The following is an 11,654-nucleotide window of genomic DNA, read 5'->3' as shown; positions in this document are numbered from 1 at the left end:
TAGACTAAAATGCTCAGACTTTTAGTCGACTAAAACTTGACTAAATAAAAACGGGATGAAGGTTGACATTTGACACAGGACTAAGACTAAATAAAAAAATTGGTGACAGAATTAACACTGCTGAGTAGTTTCCTTTCATTCTTCCCCAAAAAATATTTTCAGGCTGCAAAAAACTCCTGTCAAGGTAATAGGATGCGTCATAGAGTGCTGTTATATTTAAACCTTTTTGAGATCTTGCACTTGCAGTTTTGGTGAGTAACCCTGATTATAAACCATTCAAATTGACTCTTTCTGGGTAGTCTCGTACATTTCTTTCAGTGCTGTAGAGATAAACTCTGCATCAAAGAGGCGCTGCTGGGAATTGAACCCAGGATCTCCTGTTTACGAGACAGGCGCTTTACCACTAAGCCACAGCGCCTCTTTGATTGTGTTACTACCTCCTCACTTTAACGTATTTTTGCCTCGTGTGAAGGCTATACGAAAGAGAAACGTAGCGGATCCAACCCGTTTCGTTCCCGTGTAAAAAGCACCTTAAAGAAACAGTACAGTAAATAGAAATGCTAAATTAACACCTAAGTACTAGTTTGACTGAACATTTTGTCAGTTCATTTAATAACTAATTGTATGTATACTTGTAATGTTAATTAGCTTAATGGCTAATGTTATTTATTCACACACTATATTTATTGTTTGAATGAAGATTATATAATTACCTAGGTTTTTTTTTGCTGCCGGATTCCCAATCTTTTTGGGCAAAAAGCAACAGTGTTGATTCGATAAGTTAATAAGCTACTCTATACGCCGTGTGTCTCTACAACTGATACCATGGGCTCATAAGAACTCAGATGCTCAATTCTGTTGCTTGGCGGGCCCGGGGTCACGATGGAATCAAGAGCGCTCAGACCCTCACTCATAGAGGTCGGAACATTCATAATAAATAGATACAAGCATAATAAATGTAGGAATAAAAACATGAATAAATACAGGAATACATATCTTACAGTGTTTTCAGGAGATTCAGTGTGTTGTGCTGTGGCTCAGCTGGAAAGCAGTTGACTCATGACCGCAGGGTCCCTGGTTCAACGAATCTCTGAACAATACTTATTTTTGTTGTTTATAAAAGCTACAGCTAAATGAGATAATGTACTTAATAAATGTATTCTTTGATATGGTTTAGCCTTTCTCAGGCTACAACATGGTTACGTTTATGAATATTATTAAGGAATACAAATCCCTCTTTGCAATGTTTACCAGCCTCCTTAGGCTTTTCAATCACAATCATTAAACTGGAATGAAAACAATATTGTTAACATGAAAATATGATTTTGTGTTCGTTGTTTAGAGTTATTCTAAGGCTTTACTCAACGGGAACTCGGTATGAGACAGAGCACACTGTTGAGATGTCCAATCTGCCTGTTTTACACACTTTGACCAGCAGGGGGGTTTGTGTTCAAATGAAGCCCTTGATGAAGCCTCATGAGATGAACCCTTTTGCGAACGCTTTTGCTGGAAAGCTTCAAAGCTTCATAAGGCTTCATCTCGCCATCACTACTACTAGGTAATGTAACATGGATCTCTGGCAAACAGGCATGGATTATAACGACAACACAAGACGAACCAACACCAGACAAAGGGAGAGAAGGACTAAATATACACATTGGGTAATGGGGCACAGGTGGACACCATCAGGGGTGGGCAGGGCCGGCCCTGACCAATTTGCTGCCCTAGGCAAGATTTTAGCTGGCGCCCCCCCCCCCCCCCCCAAATGCAGACACTTACACTCACTATGACTCGTGTGTGCAGGGTTGTGGCATGACCACCAAAACAGAAGAAGATATTGACACAAGATGTGTGGAACTGTATTTAGTTTCCTATCCATTTGAACATGATTTAATTGTGGGGGGGGGGGACCTCACCTCCTCTAGGGGGGTCCGGGGGGCTTGCTCCCCAGGGAATACTTTTTTTTTTTAAATATTGAAGTTAAAAGCATCAATCTGGTGCACTTTGAGAGCAACATTAGGACATCTATGGATACATCTCTCAACACCCAGATGAAACAGAACTGTAAGTAGATTTTCTTTTTTCTTTATGGATACTTTACAAATCACTCCCCTTTCAAACTGTATTCTTGTTTATTAATAACAACTTTTTTGTACTGTCATATAGTATTTTATACCTGTTTTTCTCTTATTTTTATAACTATAATGATCATATAAAGGTGTGCCTTTACCTCACTGAGCTGAGCGTTATCAGACGCCGCCTCAGTCTTTCAGGAGAGAACTCTCTATAGCCCCCCCCCCCGCGCGCTTACACAGTCAATTCAATGTTAATAAAGCACACAGAAGCTGTGTACGTTTTTTTGGGAGTTTGATTATTTTAAATGAACACAAATACAAAATTAAAACCTATAATTGCACACTACCATTATTTCAAAAAAGAAACAATTTCACATTTCTTTTTTTTTTTCAAATTGTTGGCGCCCCCTATGGGTTGATGCGCCCTTTAGCATTCGCCTATACTGCCTATGCCGAGGCCGGCCCTGGGGGTGGAAACAACAATCAGTCTAGCAGGTGCCACACGGACAGGAAGTGCCGACACCTGGAGAGAGAGAGTAGGAGTAATTAACATCATAAGACAGATAGACAAACACTAAAACAGCTAACACATACACATACAAGCGCTAAAACCCCTTACAACGTGTTACGGCTCTACTCTACTGGACTAGACTCACCTTCTTTTGGTTTCCAAAAAAACATTGTGTGAACTGCAAGTAAACTAAGATGTCATCATCGTATACATTTATATAACGGGTCTATTTGGGGGAAACGCCACGTCCCATTTGCTATTCCTAATTGGTCTTTTTTCTAGGTTGAGAATTACATTAAGTCCCCTTGATGATATCATCTATGATTGAAGGGTGCTGTGGGGGGTAAATTAATTCTGGCAACTTTAAATTATGGTTAGGAGAGTTTTGAAATGTGGGTTACTCGTATGGATTTAATTTATTTGCATGATTGAATATTTAATTTCCGCTTAGGAGTTGATGTATTGTGAAATTAAGGGTGTCCATTATCATCTGGCCGGGACAACAGCTGGAAATTAGCAATGTTGGCTACAGCTGCTCCATTTACTGTTTTGCGTGACGGTTGATCAATGGGGACTGTCCACGATACTATAAAGGCTGCAATCAAAATGTAAAGAATACATCTGTTAGCCTTTAAAAAGATTCCTATATATTTTCATAATTTTGCGAATCATTCTATTTCACGGATAATCAATTATGTAGTGAAAACAGCACTCCAGCTTTTCAGAAAATGCGTATGTTATTCTCATGCATGGCCCAAGGCAGCAAAAATCATCGTCTGTGAAAATGAACCATTCCCTTGGAAAGCTTCAGACCAGGAGGAGTCCGACTCTAATCAGTGAAGAGAAAGCGATGTATAGCCTGGAGGGAAACCACTGACAGCATCGCTGGGACTCACGTTGCCGTCTCGTTGCACTGTTTGTTTGAACTTTGAGATCCTATAATGTTTTGCTGCATCACGGGGAAATGCTTGAAAGTAGACATGCCTTGATAGTCAGAATATATCATGTTTCACTCGTTTGAGCTCCCCCCCCCCTTTTTGCCCATTCATCCATTATTCTTGCGTTGCCGATTAGACGGTCTCTAATACAATTGTGAATGTAATAAAAAGAAAACTATAATACGATCAAAAAGAGGGTTCTGAGAATCCCGTACGAGACACTTTTTAATTTGTGGAGAAATGTATAATCAGAAAGGCGCTTAGACAAAGAAGCAACTTAGACTTAGTAATACAGTTGCTTTTTTTGGGTATCATGTTTATTTAGTGTAATCTGTTACTCCCTTCGCCTGGATCAAAAGACATCTGATACAAAATGTTTATCTCATACGTGTCAGTGTAAATGGAAAAGCTGAACCTCAAAGCGTAACTAAAGGTAAAGTCAGGCATGGTGTTCACATCAAAGTGTTTTCGTCTCTAACGAGTCATCTTGTCAAGAGGATTGACCGGCCAATCACCCTGGAGACCCTTTCCTCTCACGCACACGCACACACACACACACACACACACACACACACACACACACACACACTATCTCTACTGCGATAACACACAGCGAGTGGGCTCTCAGGGATGAACTGCACTGTGCTAAACTGGGCTCCTCTATGCTCGTTTGAAGGGTATATAATGTGGAGTAGTTGAACATATCATTCTTCTTCTCATACCCTTCTCTGTAAAGACTTTGCACTTCCTCAGTCAAACATATTGCCTGTGTAAATGAGAGGCAGTCCGTGTGTATTTCTTGTGGAGTATCTCTATCCTTGTGAGGGACATTTTCAATGTTACATGTCTTTTCATGGCAGCTTGTTGTAAACTGTTACAGTGAGGCATATGGTAGGTAACACATGTCAGAGGAAATGAACAGACATTGTTGGATATATAGAGGCATGTGGTGCAGTGGGTTGTGCGTTGGTGTCGGGTCAGGGGGGCACAGGTTCAAACCCCACTGCAGTCAGCATGTCCCAAATTGCTCCTGGGGGGATTGCCCACAGTATTGAGTATGTAAGTCGCTTTGGATAAAAGCGACAAGTGACATGTCATGTAATGTAAAAAAGATATGGAACTGGTTAGAAGAGTTGTATAGATATGCAATGTTAGTGTATTGCACGATGTTTCCATGCCAACTTATTCAAGCACTTGTAATGCTTACTAATATAAACACACTACATGAAATACAACATATGTAGCGAAGCCTTTAGCAGCAGAAGCTGGTGGGGACCAAAACAGAGCGATTATTTGACTTACATTCATCAGGAGTCAATAAACTTGACTTTAAATAATGTCCCAATGTTTAGTACCAATATACATTAATAGTATGTTGTTTGTATTACATGTTAATGCTTTATTTACAGTTTGTTGTTCTTCCTCAAAGTGCATCCATTCAATAAAGGGTTGAGAAGCTAGTTTCATTGGTTTCTGGGATGCAAATATAAGAATACTGGATACACACAGTTGGTTGTTTGACCATCAGGTGCACATGCTTTCAAAATCTCATGGTCAAATAAATGTACCAAGGAAAGACTGCGAGCAGACCTCTACCATCGGCTTGCTGTGTAGAATAGACTTTCAGTGGAATGTGGCTGCTGAGCACAGCATCACTCACAGTGGAGGCGGGGCTTACACAGTGTTGCATTGAGATCCACAGGTGACACGGGAGAGTCCTCGTCATCATGTGTCCAGAAGCCTTAGGAGGCGAGATGTGCTCCTAAAACAGCAAAACTACAAAACACTGATTCAGAATAAATAAGACTGTGAGACATGGCTGCAACATCTGCGCCCTATTTAGACAAATTACCTGCGAGCTTGCTTATTTCCCAGCAGATAAAGTACTCAGTCAGCACGAGAGCAACGGTGCCGTGTGCAAAATGGACAGCAACATCCACCACTTTGAATCATTCCTTGCCGATGAGATCTATTTTACGAAGAGGTTGACAGTGATTTGCCGCCGGGGTCAGGCAGTGAGAGCGAGCTGCAGGACGGAGAGGAGCACCTGGGCGGCAGATGGTCCATCAGCTGGTCTCTCTCTGTCCTCGCTGACAGGAAATGGATTGCTGAAGGCCAGACCTAATTACTCCAGAACCACACACGTAAAGCACACAGACACTCAAAGCCACATATGTCTACACACACACACACACACACACACACACACAACACACACACACACACACACACACACCACACACACACACACACACACACACACCACACACACACACACAACACACACACACACACACACACACACACACACACACACACACACACACCACACACCACACACACACACACACTGTTGAGTCACCATACATACACACAGCAAAAACACATGCATGCTTGCTGTACAGAACACACCTGGATGCACCAACAAACACACACACACACACACACACACACACACACACACACACACATTCTCGGCAGTGCACCGGCTGTCATATAGGCCACTCTCTTGCTTTCCTCTTTGCTTTCCCAGAGTGCATTTCAGCACGAAGCTGTCAGATTGGCTCTTTTTGTTGGTACCCTACCAGGCCTCCTCGCACACACACAGATAAACACACACACACACACACACACACACACACACACACACACACACACACACACAACGAGGATACATGTGGGTGCACCATATTTCATGCACAAACACACACAAACCTGCTAGACATTTTTTTTTCTCACACAAACACACTTTCACACACACTCAGATGTTCACAGACTCACCAAGGTGCTTTTTTTTCTGAACATCTGCGAACTCGCTCTCACATATACCTGCGCGCACACACACTTCTCCTCGCTTTTCAGCCGTGGATTACTTTCATCTTTTTATTCCAGCTCTCTTCCCTCTGTCGCTCTCTTTTACTTACACACATACACACACTCACACACAATAAACTAGCACACCAAACAGCGTCAGTAAAACATCTCACCAGTCGCTGTGTCTGACATCTCCATCATTTCTCTCTCTATAATCAGACAATCAGCTGCTGCTGTGAGAGAGGAATAATCACAGCAGAAAGGTCAGCTGATGGAGAGATGTTTTATGTTGAATAGATGTCTAATCTTCTACAAACCCTGAGAACATTTACGTCCCTTTAAAGTTATTATTACTAAAAGGCAATTCCCGTGAATAATGCTGATATATACTACCAGAAAGAAAAGTTACAACATCATTGTGAGTCATAAAAATACCAGTGGCGAACCGTGTCTATCACAGCTGGACCTTCTGTTAACACACACATCTCCGTTTTCTTCAAAATTTCACTTTTTGTTTCTCCAGAATTTGGCTTTTCTTTTTAAATCATTTTGTGACATGCGCACTGAAGAGACTTGCAATTATTTGCCCTAGACTTCTGCTTTCAGACGTAGTTAATTATGAAGTTATTACCCTATTCGATAATAATCCAATGCAGAGGCAATCATGTAATATAAAACATTATTTTATATTAAATATTTGTATATGTATTTATATAGTCTTAAAATTACAACCGGCCCTTTGAGTGCAACCATAATGCTGATGTGGCCCGTGATGAGATTGAGTTTGACACCCCTGGGGCCTATACTACGAACCTGGTTCAACCTAACCTGGATATGTTTGAGTTAGCCGGTTGGCCTAATCCAAAACATACGCGCTCTCGCTAAACGGTCCTACGACGCTGGTTATCAAGTGGATCGCTCAAGCCAGCCGTGTCCTATCTAGTTAGGTGCGCGTTCACATGAAAGGGGTGGGATCTGGAGCATTCGACCAATCACAAACATGGAGAAGCGCACTGACAGCGCAGCGTCATACTTCCTGAATGAAAAGTGAACTTTAATACTAGTCAAAAATGAAGAAGTTAAACTTTAAACATCCATGACTTAAACACTTGATCAGGATCAAAGCACATAGCTGCACCTGCAAGGTGAATACAGCTGGAAAAAGAAAAAGTGTTTGAACGCGTACATTAACAGGTTTATGATATCACTGCCCGTCTAAAACACGATCTGACTTTAATTACATTTGTCTCGAGTGTTTCGTCAACTTAATGTGTTGCTTAATATAATACTTCTGCATACAGTATGTGACACTGTGAGTGTTGCACGGCCAGATACGGCTCAGCTGACTCAGATAAGGAGATATATAATACATTATGAAGTGATATGCTGCGGACTGTACTTAATGTACTCTGATCCGGTTACTTATGTTGTGGCCGATATTTAAGTAAGCTTTCTTAACGCTAATGTTATAATAGTCAGATTGCTCTGAAGATGGAGGTGATATTCTATTCATGTTCACGTTCACACAGTCGGTGATTTTTGCCGGCCGTCTTTCCTGCGACGGCAGCTTTTCTGTATTTCCTTTCTCCTGTAATATGACTTGATCGCTTTAAACTCCGCACACTGAGCTCTGATTGGTCAGCAGGCGGTGCTTTCACTGAGTTGAGCTCTTAGCCTGCAACCTAACCTGGTCCCGACCAGGTTAGCCGCTAAGCATAAGTTACCATGGAGATCTAGCCTGCTAAAAAGAGAACCAGCTTTGTAGGACCGGAAAGCCGGAGTTTCCCCTGAATTTAGCCGGCTAAGCGAAAGTCCTGCTTCGTAGTATACCCCCCCTGATCTAGATCCTCTGTCTCTCCCCAGTTAACTTGCGGGCCTTCTAGAACACCCTGGAACCGAGGGAAACTCTGAAAGAACACGCCCATCGGCTACAAATCAATATATGATTGGTTGATCAAACTGTCAGTCCAAACCAGTCCAAACATACACTCTCATTCAGTGCAACGGCCAGGGCATTCTATCAAGGATGTAAAATACCTTGGTTGAAGGATATTCTACCCAGAGACCCAGAACAAGATCTGATTGGTTGCTTTCTTTTCAAACACAAACCCACTGAAATGCGTAGTGCATGGTCCGAGAAGGACAAACAAATCAACGTAACACTGACTGTAATATACAGATCAACAACACAGATTCTCATTTACATTTTATTCATAATTAAATCGATTTTTTGTTTGTTTTATCTGAGTGTTCCAGGGGCAGGCCCGGCTCCAGGATGAAATGACTGAGGGGGCTGTTAAAAAATCAGAGGGGGCGATTTTTCAAATATTTTAGATTTTTTTTTTCTCACAACAACGAAAAATACTGGCAATGTAATGAATTGACACACAAAGCTTTTTTCCTTCTCACTGCTCTACAATATATTTGCTTCTTTATTTGTATTCCGGATTTACCCCTCTCGTTCTGTTCTTTTCCTCTGATCTTTAATAATAGATAGTACATTATCAGATGGCTGCACTTTGGTTAACAGACTAACATTGATTTGAATTTATACATTGATTTCCTCATGTATAAATTGCAGGCTCTGTAATTATACCATAACCTTTTCTCCTCTATCACTTAACTCATCTTCCTATCAAATGTACTTACTTACTATCTACTCTATGTCAGGATTAAAGAACAATTATTCTGGGTTGACCCCTCTCATTCTGTTCTTTTCCTCTGATCTTTAATAACAGATAGTACATTATGGCTGCACTCTGGTTAACAGACTAACATTGATTTCCTCCAGTTATAAATTGGCTCTGTAATTATACCATAACCTTTTCTCCTCTATCCCTTAACTCGTCTTCCTATACAGATGTTACTTACTTACTATCTATCTAGAAAAATGTATCTGGTTGATTTTTTATTTCCAGGATTGAATGTTCAAACCAAGGCCTAACACCTGGCATTTCATAAGAAAGTGACTAATATATAAACCAAATGTAATATTGGATAAAACACTACACCAAATGGACAGACACAGATTAAAAGTAAAGTCGCCTGGTTTGTAAAACTGCCATGAGAAAAAGCAAATCAATGTTCCACAATCCGCCACTAGATGTCGCTCATTGTACCAATACAGATTACCACAACAGAGCTGTGCAAATAAATTCCCCCCTGGGGACAATCAACCTAATCTAAACTAATGTAATATTCAATCCCATACTTGGCGATTGAGAACATACATTCGTAATTTACCTCGTTTAAAGTACTTTTGTTGTAATACTATGGATTTAGTTGACACTACTCGCCGAGTTTCTTTTGTCCAATATCTCGCGGGCAGGTACATTGAATTAGAAGAAGTAGAAGAGAGACCAACGGAGAGAGACTAACTTATGGCAACACAAAAGAAAACATGGGAGCGGTGGAGATGAGGAGGTGTCGGCTGAAGCCAGTCCCCAACTCCGGAGACTTCCGGCCGGGGACTTCAGGTGGCAGTATACGCCGTGAAGTTGTTTGCGGCCTGCCAGTAAACCAGAAGAAGAAGAAGAAGAAGAAGAAGAAGAAGAAGAAAGAAGAAGAAGAAGAAGAAGAAGAAGAAGAAGAAGAAGAAGAGAAGAAGAAGAAGAAGAAGAAGAAGAAGAAGAAGAAGAAGAAGAAGAAGAAGAAGAAGAAGAAATACGCTAACGCTACAAAAGACACAACACTGTTACTCTGTTTTTACTGACATGTAATATTTTATTTCACATTGTTCTGTTTTTTAACGCACATTCAAAAACGGGAACATTTTCGTGAGTTTCAACCGGGGGTACCGGCCACCAAAAACGGGGACTTTGCCTGGAAAACGGGGACGTTTTGGTCACTGTGTGAAAACTGTGTTTACAGCTAAGCACACACGCTAACATTAAGACTACAAGCTCACTTGGGGTTGAGGCTTGTTTACACGTTGCTTGACCCACACATCTGATCTAAACAGAGTAACGTGCGTTGGGGAAAATAATTATTTAAAGTTATTTAATAATTGTGACATTTATTGTACTTTTTGATGGATGAATGATGCTCAAGGTGAGGGGGCAAATAAGACAACTGAGGGGACAATGCCCCCTTTTGCCCCCTCGTGGCGCCGGGCCTGTCCTGGGTATTCCCTGAATACCTTGAAGGCCCTGACGGTTCGCCACTGAAAAATACATATTGTGGGTAGAATTAAGAGCGAATACTCAGAAATTCCAAGATTAAAGTCATAATTTTATTGGAAAAAACCTGGATAATTGTTCTCATGATAAAGTATCAATATCGGGGACTGTCTCTGAGATTGACCTCACACATTTGGAAGAAAAAGATAGCAAAGTGATCGGATTACACACAAAACTCCACATTGTCTTTCAAAAAGATTATTTAAGCCCTAAGAGTTCATAAATATTCAGGCATCTGTTCTTGCGAGGTTGATAGACACTTTTTTCACTTTAAGGAGAGTGGTTTTTACAGCGCTACACAGTAATTTGTGCTCCTTTGGGTTCATTTTCTGTTTCACATCACTTGTAAATATTACCTGTCAACTCCTCACTGTGAAGAAAAGAAAGGAAGACTCCACTGAGAAAAACATCTTTGAAATGTCTTTTGAATTGACATCTGTGAGACATTTAGGTCTTAACATGAGACAACGCAGGTGGCAGCTGACTTACAGTATGAACTTTTACTTGCTATAAATAAACGTGTTTCCAAAATGATTGCAAGGCGTTCGATCATTACATCAAAAGTGTGCAGAGAGGCGGAGAGCCGACGGAAACGGAGGGGAGGGAAGAGGAACACCTCACTTTAAGACACTGTGCATATCAAGTCTGAGAAGATTAAGTGCAAGAGAAAAGAGGGATTGTTCAACAAGCTATTATGGCATCAAGCTTTTCCATTAATTAAGAAAGAGCACATCTAAATAATACCAAACAGAAAACATACTGACACCGATTCCATTAGATTTTCCATTTGTATGAAAACCCAGCAAAACAGAACAAAGTTAAATTCATCAAGGAAAACAATTGATGCCCTGAGTTTAAAGGTCCCACGTCACGGCCGTTTCCACTGAACATAGTTCCATTGTTGAGGTCTACGAGAATAGATTTAAATTGTTCAATGTTCCAAACTCACATTGGTTTCTCACAGCATCTCTGTATAGTCTGTGTATTCACTCTCTGTCCTGAACGGCTTGTTGGAGCTCCTCCCCCCCCTCCCTGTGAGCCCAGTGTGCTCTGATTGGTCGGGACGTTGGGAGGCTCGTTGCTGCGAGGAGCGGACAGGTTTCCGGGTCGGCGATACAGCGAGAACAAGCGAAACTCA

General features: G+C 41.2%; 1 non-coding gene across 1 annotated transcript; it reads right to left on the bottom strand.

Annotated features, from left to right (window-relative positions):
- Positions 1-346: 346 nt before the first annotated feature.
- Positions 347-418, bottom strand: trnat-cgu (transfer RNA threonine (anticodon CGU)). Its single transcript has one exon. It is a non-coding gene; the product is annotated as a tRNA-Thr (tRNA).
- Positions 419-11,654: the final 11,236 nt, after the last annotated feature.

This window comes from Pseudochaenichthys georgianus, chromosome 19, assembly GCF_902827115.2.
Source record: "Pseudochaenichthys georgianus chromosome 19, fPseGeo1.2, whole genome shotgun sequence".
Taxonomy (NCBI): Eukaryota; Metazoa; Chordata; class Actinopteri; order Perciformes; family Channichthyidae; genus Pseudochaenichthys; species Pseudochaenichthys georgianus.
Note: the sequence above shows the minus strand (reverse complement) of the source record. Positions and strands in the feature narration are given on the sequence as shown.